This window comes from Sciurus carolinensis, chromosome 15 (assembly GCF_902686445.1).
Source record: "Sciurus carolinensis chromosome 15, mSciCar1.2, whole genome shotgun sequence".
Taxonomy (NCBI): domain Eukaryota; kingdom Metazoa; phylum Chordata; class Mammalia; order Rodentia; family Sciuridae; genus Sciurus; species Sciurus carolinensis.
This window is the reverse complement of record NC_062227.1, coordinates 28,900,976-28,909,632: the sequence shown is the minus strand read 5'-3', so window position 1 is coordinate 28,909,632 and position 8,657 is coordinate 28,900,976.

Below are 8,657 nucleotides of genomic sequence, written 5' to 3'. Positions count from 1 at the left end.
TCTTTGAACCCTGTTTCTATAATGAATAAATAAGACCCATATTTATTTACCCATTTCTAAATGGCCAGACTTTTTTATTGTATGGTTCATTTTCACAAGGGTTTTGCCTGTTTAATACTAACCAAAGAAAAGTGTAGCCCAGTCTGGCAAAATATTCATATTTTGAGAAACAAACAATAAGGCTTAAATTTAATGTGTATGCATATAATTCATATTTTAATACATTAGTTTCATTTTTGAAGAACAAGTATACTGTAAGACCTGAGAAAAGACTTGCTTTATTAAATTTTCTTCTGTTCTTTACTGATTTGGGACTCTTATTGTTGTTGTTGCATTGCCAAAGATCTAACCTAGGGCAACACGCATGCCAGACAAGTGCTGTATCACTAAGCCCTGATTTTGGGCTCTAAAATTGTGGGACATTCAGTCTTCATAAACACAGTATATGGAACCCCAAGGTACTGTGGCATGTTCTTTAACACATATATTTTATCTTTACCAAAATCTATTTTTATTCAATGATCTAACTTCTTATTCTTCAAATTGATTTTTAACTGATACATAAAAGTTGTACATATTAATGGAGTACCATTTAAAATTTCTATACATGAATTCGAATTTAATGCTTAAATCATGTTAAACATGCAGGGCACCTGTAATCCCAGTGGCTCTCGAGGCTAAGGCAGGAGGATCTTGAGTTCAAAGTCAATCTTAGTAACTTATTGAGACCCTGACTCTAAATAAAATATATTTAAAAAGGGAGGTGCTGGGGATTTGCTCAGTGGTTAAGCACTCCTGGACTCAGTCCCCACTACTGAAAAAAAACATCAGTTTAAACTTGTTTCCTCAAACATTTATCATTTCTTCATGGTAAAAGTTTCAAAGTCCTACTAGCTTTTTGAAATGTACAGTACATTTTCATTGTGTTACTCTACTGTGGAATAGCCTACCAGAACTTCTTACTCCCACTTTACAGTAGGGCCCTAGTCTCCAGCCTCTGGTAACCACCATTCTCCTCTGGGATCTCGATATCTATGAGATCAACATTTTTAGATTCCACAAATGAGGGAAATCATGCAGAACTTGTCCTTCTGTGCTTGACTGACTTCACCTAATATAATGATCTCCCGATTCATCCATGTTGTTGCCAATGAAAGGATTTCACTTCTTTTTTATGGCTCAATAATATTCCATTGCGCATGTGTACCACATTTCTTTATCCATTCATCAGTTGATGGACACTTAAGGCTGTTTCCATTTCTTGGTTATCATGAAGAGAACTGCAATGAACTGCAGATATCTCTTGAACATATTGATTTTATTTCCTTTATATACACACTCAATAGTGGGATTGCTGAATCGTATGGTTCTTCTTAAAGAACTACTGAAACTTTGGATAAGAACAATAAAAATCAGTGGCCTTCTTCTCTAGGGATATTTTATTCACCACCTCGCTTCTATCCAGCCCAGCTGGCAACAGCAATAGCTACACCTCATACATCTAACCTTAAAAGGCAACATCCTTCCTGCCAGAGAGGGTGTGTTATCATCAACTTGGTGGGGACTACAAGAAACCTGTGATTTTGTCCATTAAAACTGGCACGGTTGAAAGATAACAAACTAGGGAAACCTGGAACCCTGCAACCTAATGTTGCAGTCCTATTTTGGGCAAGCAGTGGATCAGGCAGAGATTTAACTGGGAGAACTGAAAAAATAAAATATAAAAAGGTGCATCCCTTTCCCACACCCCTTGCTGACTAGGGAACTGTCACTTGCATAAAAAAGACCTAAGCAATGTAGGCAGAAATTAAAAACCTAACTAGACAAACTTAGAATATGCTCCCAAACACAGAAAGAGATTTGCTTGACAAAGGATGGGAATATACTGGTTAGAATATTTGAACATAATATTTTCCCAATATTATTGGTTCATTACTAATCTATACAGACTTAGACTTTCTAGAGCAGCCCCAATGAAACCAGGATAAAATTTTTAAATAAATTAAATTTTTTTTGTTAATTTCTTGATTTAATTATTCCACATGCATTTATAAATCATAACATCACATTGTACAACAGAAATATATACAATTATAAAATCATCAATTTACAATGTTTTAAAAATATGTTTTTTAGTTATCAATGGGCATTTATTTATTTACTTATATATATATAACTAACTAAATATATATATATATTTAGTTAACTAAATATATATAGAAGTCTCTCTAGGAGTATATTGGCCTATATATATAACTAACTAAATATATATATATATAATGTATTGAGAATCGAACCCAGGGCCTCACACACGCCAGGCAAGCACTCTACCACTGAGCCACAACCCCAGCCCCTCAATTTACAATTTAAAACTATAGCCTAGGAGCTGCCCTACATACTATTAAGGCAAGGCTGAAGCTGAACAGGTCTTACCGTCATGAGTCTCTTTCTTTCCTGGACACAGAAATCATCTGGAGGGATTCTGATGCAGGGCTAAGGTAGAAACCTGGAAGATGCATTTATGAAAGCATCTCAGGTCATTCTGATGTCTTGGACAAAAATTTGGAGAAGTCTCTCTAGGAGTATATTGGCCTATTGCCTCTAGCCTGAGTCAAATCTTTGACAGTTCCTGCTCATGTCCTAAGCATGATAGTTACCCTTGTCCTCAGCCAGAGATGCATCATTCAGGTTGAGGACAGGGGAAAAACTGTGATTTTAATTGTTTCTATGTTAATCATACCTATTAGGACTTAAAAAACACTATTTTTGATTGAAACAAAATCAAATGACTAAGAGTAATAAAATCAACTGCTAGTTTTAAGTGTAATTTTTTATCCAACAATGTTTTTTTTTTTATTATTGTAAACAAATGGGATACATGTTGTTTCTCTGTTTGTACATGGCGTAAAGGCATACCATTTGTGTAATCATAAATTTACATAGGGTAATGTTGTTTGATTCATTCTGTTATTTTTTCCCTTCCCCCCCACCCCTCCCACCCCTCTTTTCCCTCTATACAGTCCTTCCTTCCTCCATTCTTGCCCCCCTCCCTAACCCTAACTCTAACCCTAACACTAACCCCTCCCACCCCCCATTATAAATTAAATATTGAGCAACTCAAACTTAAAAACCAGATAAGCACAGTGGCTCACACCTGTAATCCCAGCAAGTTGGGAGGTTGAGGCAGGAGAATCACAAGTTTGAGACTAGCCTCAGCAACTTAGTAAACACTCTGTCTCAAAATAAATAATAAAAAGGCTGGGGATATAGTTCAGTGGTAAAGCACCCCTGGATTAAATACCCAGTACCAAAAAATAAAAAATAAAAACCATGAAACTGGGGTAAAAAAAAATTAAATTTAAATTTAAAAGCATCATCTCTCGATCAATAATTCTATTTATAAAAAAAAAACTATCCTTAAAAACAACAAAAATGAAAAAAAAGATCCCCTAGGAGAACAAAAATTGAGATAATTTGTTGATAAAAGATGTAAAACTTACAATAAATTCTTAAGAAATTTCTTCCAGCCAAAAGAAAATCATGTTATTAGTAACTTGAAGGCAGAAGAGAAATAAATAGGACCTTTATGGTGTTTTTGGATAAACATAAAATAGTGGTTGTGTCTTTAATTATTTTGATTTCTTTAAAATGCATATAAGTGCCTAAAATCAAAGTTATAACACTATATTCTTGGATTTATATCATATATCAACATGATGCATATGAAAATAGTAGCTCAAACAAAGGGTTAATATCTTTTACTGAAATCAGTGTCTACCTCATCAGGAGATTGTAAACAATCAAAATGCACATTTTAAACAGTAGAGAAAACTTTTAATTGAAAATATGCAATTAAAATCAACTGATAAAGTATAATGGAACATTAAATATTTCTATTTAACACAGAAGACAGTTGAGGAGCAATAGAGTTAATAAAAAAAAGACATAAACTATACAGAAAACAAACAACAAAATGATATGTGTAATGTAACCCTATAATAATTGCATTAAATGTGAATAACCTAAATGAAAAGGCAGAGACTGACAAACTTAATTAGAAAAAAAAATTAAGATCCAACTATATACTATCTGTAAAAACACCTTCAGAGATACAATAGAACCAACTTGAAGAGATAAAGAAGGGATCTTTTGTAACATGAAAGGGTCAATACATTAGTATACATTTAATATATTAGTATTAGATATTAGTAAAAATATGTGCACACTTAAAAGATTCTCAAAGTATATAAAGCAAAAAAATGAGACAACTAGAAAAAGATAATTTCACAGTTATGGTTGTTAAGTTATTATATTTGTTTCTCATTAGTTGAAAGAGCAACTAAAAATGAGACTATCTATTGAACCATAATTAAAAGACTGAAATGATACAAAGAATGTATTTGGAAACCAGTGAATTTAAGTCAGAAATCAAAGGGGGATGGGGGTTGGGGAGAAAGAAAATGAGAAATAAAATTAAGAAAATATCAAAAATAAAATTTTTAAATGTGAAATGAATAAAAGTAAAAACACGTACCAAATTCATTAGATGGGGTACTTAGAGATTTATAAATTTAAATTTTTAGATTAGAAAGGAAGCAGATCTAAAATTAAAAATCTAAGTTTCTACTTTGAAAAGCTAAAAGAAAAAAGCAAGTTATAAAAAATCAAGTATAGAAAGAAGAAAATAAGATCAGAGTGAAAATAATAAAATAGAAAATAGAAAACCAATGGAGGAAATCAGATAAAACATGGCTCTTAAAAAAGTTCAACAAAATTGATAAAACAACTAAAATGAGAAAAAAGAGAGACAATGAAAACTGCCAAAAGAAAGGAATAATACATGTAGACACCCAACACTTTTATTAAATAATGATACACCAAATCAAGGAATATATGAAAAGGAATATACACCTTGACCAAGTAAGGATTTTCCCAGGAATGCAAGGTTGGCACAACACCTGAAAATCAACTAATGTGGTATACCATAATGGGAAATGTACATTTTAAAAAATCTTCTCAGTTGATGCAAAAAATATATTTTAAAAAATAAGTACCTTTTCAAGATAAAAAACTTTCAGTAAATTTAGAAGAAAAAATCTTCAACATGATAAAAGAGACATATGGAAAACATAGCTAATATCATACGTACTGGTGAAAAACTGAATGCAATCTCTTTAAGTTTGGGAACAAGACAATATTGTCTGCCCTCATCAGGTTGTAGGTAACATGTTGTGTAGATCAGCAATCCTAAGGAATCTATAGATTTAAAAATTATTGGAAATAATAAGCAAATTTAGAAGATCACAGAATGCAATATTAATTCATAAAAATCAGTTGAATACATTTATGACAGCATGAACATACAAATAAGGAAGCAGTTAGCCAAAGCATCAAAAAAAAAATCAAGTATTTAGGAATAAATGAAACAGAAGTTTAAAACTGGCCCTGAAAACTATAAAACATAGCTTTTTCATTGAGAGAATTTACAGATCTAAATGAAAGGAGAAATGTTCCATATCCATGCATTAAAAGACTAATCATTGTTAAAAGTGGCAGTTCTCAAAAGCACAATGAATATCCACATGCAAAATAAATGAACCAAAATGTTACCTCACATTTTATCATTTTCCTCCTCCTACCACAGACCAAATTAATGCAAATCATAAATGTAATTGTAAGAACTAAACCACAAAAGTTATGAAAGAACACAAGAGTAGTTAAGCAAAGATATCTTAGGCATGATACCAAAAGTCTGACCCATGACAAAGAATAAATTATACCTCTTCAAATTTTAAAACTCTTAAAAATATGGGAAAAATAAAACTTCAAGAAGAAAATGAAAAGACAAATTACAGACTAGGAAAAATAATTGCAAATCATATATCTAATAGTTTTTATATCTAGAATATACTTAAGAAAAAAACTCTTGCAACTAAATAAGAAGAAAATAACAATAAAAAATAAATGAGCAAAACAGCAGAATAAGCATTTCACCAAAGAAGACATATGGATAGCTAATAAACACATGAAAAGACTCAACATCATTAGTAATTGCATAGAAAAATGTAAATTAAAGTAACAACACTGTGCACCAACACTAGCACACCTATTATTAGAAAGTCTGGCAATATCAATTGTTGGCAATGATGTTGAAAAGTAAGAACCTAATATTTTGCTTGTGAGAAGGCAAAATGGTACAGCCTATTTAGAAAACAGTTTGATAGTTTCTTGTAAAAGTTTAAAGCACAAATGTGCCATCTAACCCAATAATTCCACTTCTAGGTATCTATTCAAGAAAAATAAGATTATCTGTCTTCTCAAAGACTTTTACATGAATACTCATAGCCTAATTACCCATAATAGTCACAAACTGGAAGCAATGCAAATGGGTATCAATTTCTGAATGAATAAATAAGAAGTTACAAAAGTATTAAAAAATAACTTACTGAAATATCCTGTTATAAGAACAACAGGACCTTGAAAGATCCTTAAGACAACATATAATATTATTAAATTGTAAATTTGACAATTTTATTTTTTTTAAAACTAAGACTAAAAGCCCAAAAGTATGCTAATTTTAAGTCCTTTGGGTATAAACTGAGGAGTGAGATAACTGGTTCACAAGGTGGGTCCATACCAAGTTTTCTGAGGAATCTCCACACTGCTTTCCAGGGTGGCTGCACCAATTTACAACTCCACAAGCAAAGTAAAAGTGTGCCTTTGTGGAAACAAACTATATGCCCTTCAACAGATGAATCGATAAATAAACTGTGGTATATATACACAATGGAATATTATTTAGCCATAAAGAAGAATATTATAGCATTTGCAGATAAATGGATGGAACTGAAGAATATCATGCTAAGTGAAATAAGCCAATTCCAAAAAACTAAAGGCTGAATGTTTTCCCTGATAGATGAATGATGATATATAATGGGGGTGAGAGGATGGGAAGTGAAAGAAGAATGGAAGAACTTTAGATTACGTAGAAGGAAATGAGAGGGAGGAGATGGGGTATAAAAAATGGTGGATCATTATCTACGTACATGTATGATTGCACAAATGGTATGAATCTACATCATGCACACCATAGAAACGAAAAGATGTACCCCATCTGTGTACAATGAATCAAAATGCAGTCTATAAAAATAAAAAAATAATAAATATATATGTGTGTGTGTGTGTGTGTGTGTGTGTGTATAAAGCCCATAACTAGTTGACTGGTGTTGGGATGGAAGCAGTGATTGATTGCAAATGGAAACAAGGGAACTTTTTAATCCTAAAACTGATTTTGAATTTGAATTGGATGTTTACAATGATTGAGTCATATGGTTCAGAAAATACACCTCAATGGAGCTACTTAAAAAAAAAATACTTGTGGATTGAAAAAAAATTCATAGTGAGAACAAGAAAACTGCTTCTATAAATTTAATATTATTACAAAATAAATTCAATATTTATTGAAAATCATTATTAACCAAATATATCTTACTAGTTATTCTAGGACAATGTTGGCAGTTATATGGTTTTACTTATTTTTTTCTTTTGTACGAACTCTTCTGGTGTTTTAGTCAGCTTTTTCACTGCTGGGACTAAAAGACCTGACCAGCACAATTTTAGAGGAGGAAACGTTTATTTAGAGGCTCACAGTTTCAGAGGTCTCAGTCCATAGACAGCTGGCTCCATTCCTCAGGGTTCAAAGTGAGGCACAACATCAAGGTGAAAGAGTGTGGTAGAGGAAAGCGGCTTACATGATGATCAGACTTAAGAGAGATCAATCTCCACTTGCCAAATACAAATATATACCCCAAAGCCACACCCCCAAGGACCTACCTCCTCCAATCACACCCCACCTGCCTCCAGTTACTATTCAATTAATCCCATCAGGTGATTAGTTCACTGATTGGATTAAGGTTCTCACAATCCAATTATTTCCCCTCTGAACCCTCTTGGGTTGTCTCACACATGAGATTTTGGGGGAAAACTCATATCCAAAACAGAACATCTGGTTAATTGTTATATTCAATGATTAAAATGACATGCCTATATCATTTTCTTTTGCTGAAATAGACTGTATATTTTTTAAGTTTTTCATACATTTCAAATGAGTTACAGTAAAACACTAACAAGTTATTGAGTTTAAGAGATAATTTTAAATGAAAGAAAACATAAGGAATAGCAATAGAAATTATTTATGTATAGCTAGCTCTGTATGGTAAATATTTCACCTTATATTTCAAGGCAGTCGGAATCGAATTAATTCAACTCAAATATTTTATCTTCATATCAGACAGCAATTCCTGGTCCTAATTGACAAAAATATAGAAATGTCATTTCCTACCAACTGGAGAAAGAAAATTCTTGACTTTGCTTAAATTGCCCAGTGTGTGCTGAGCGTCCAAGGATTGATGGTTCATGCTTCATATTTACTTCTCTTCCAGAATTACAGACATTATTGCCTCATGTACATGTACGACTGCATGACCGATGTGATCCTACTATATGTATAATCAGAAAAGTGAGAGATTACACTCCATTTATGTATTGTCTATCAAAATGTATAAATGCATTCTACCATCATGTACAACTATTTAGAAAAAATAAAATTTAAAAAACAATTGCAAAGCAAGGAAATGGGCAATAACTGCACAAAGATG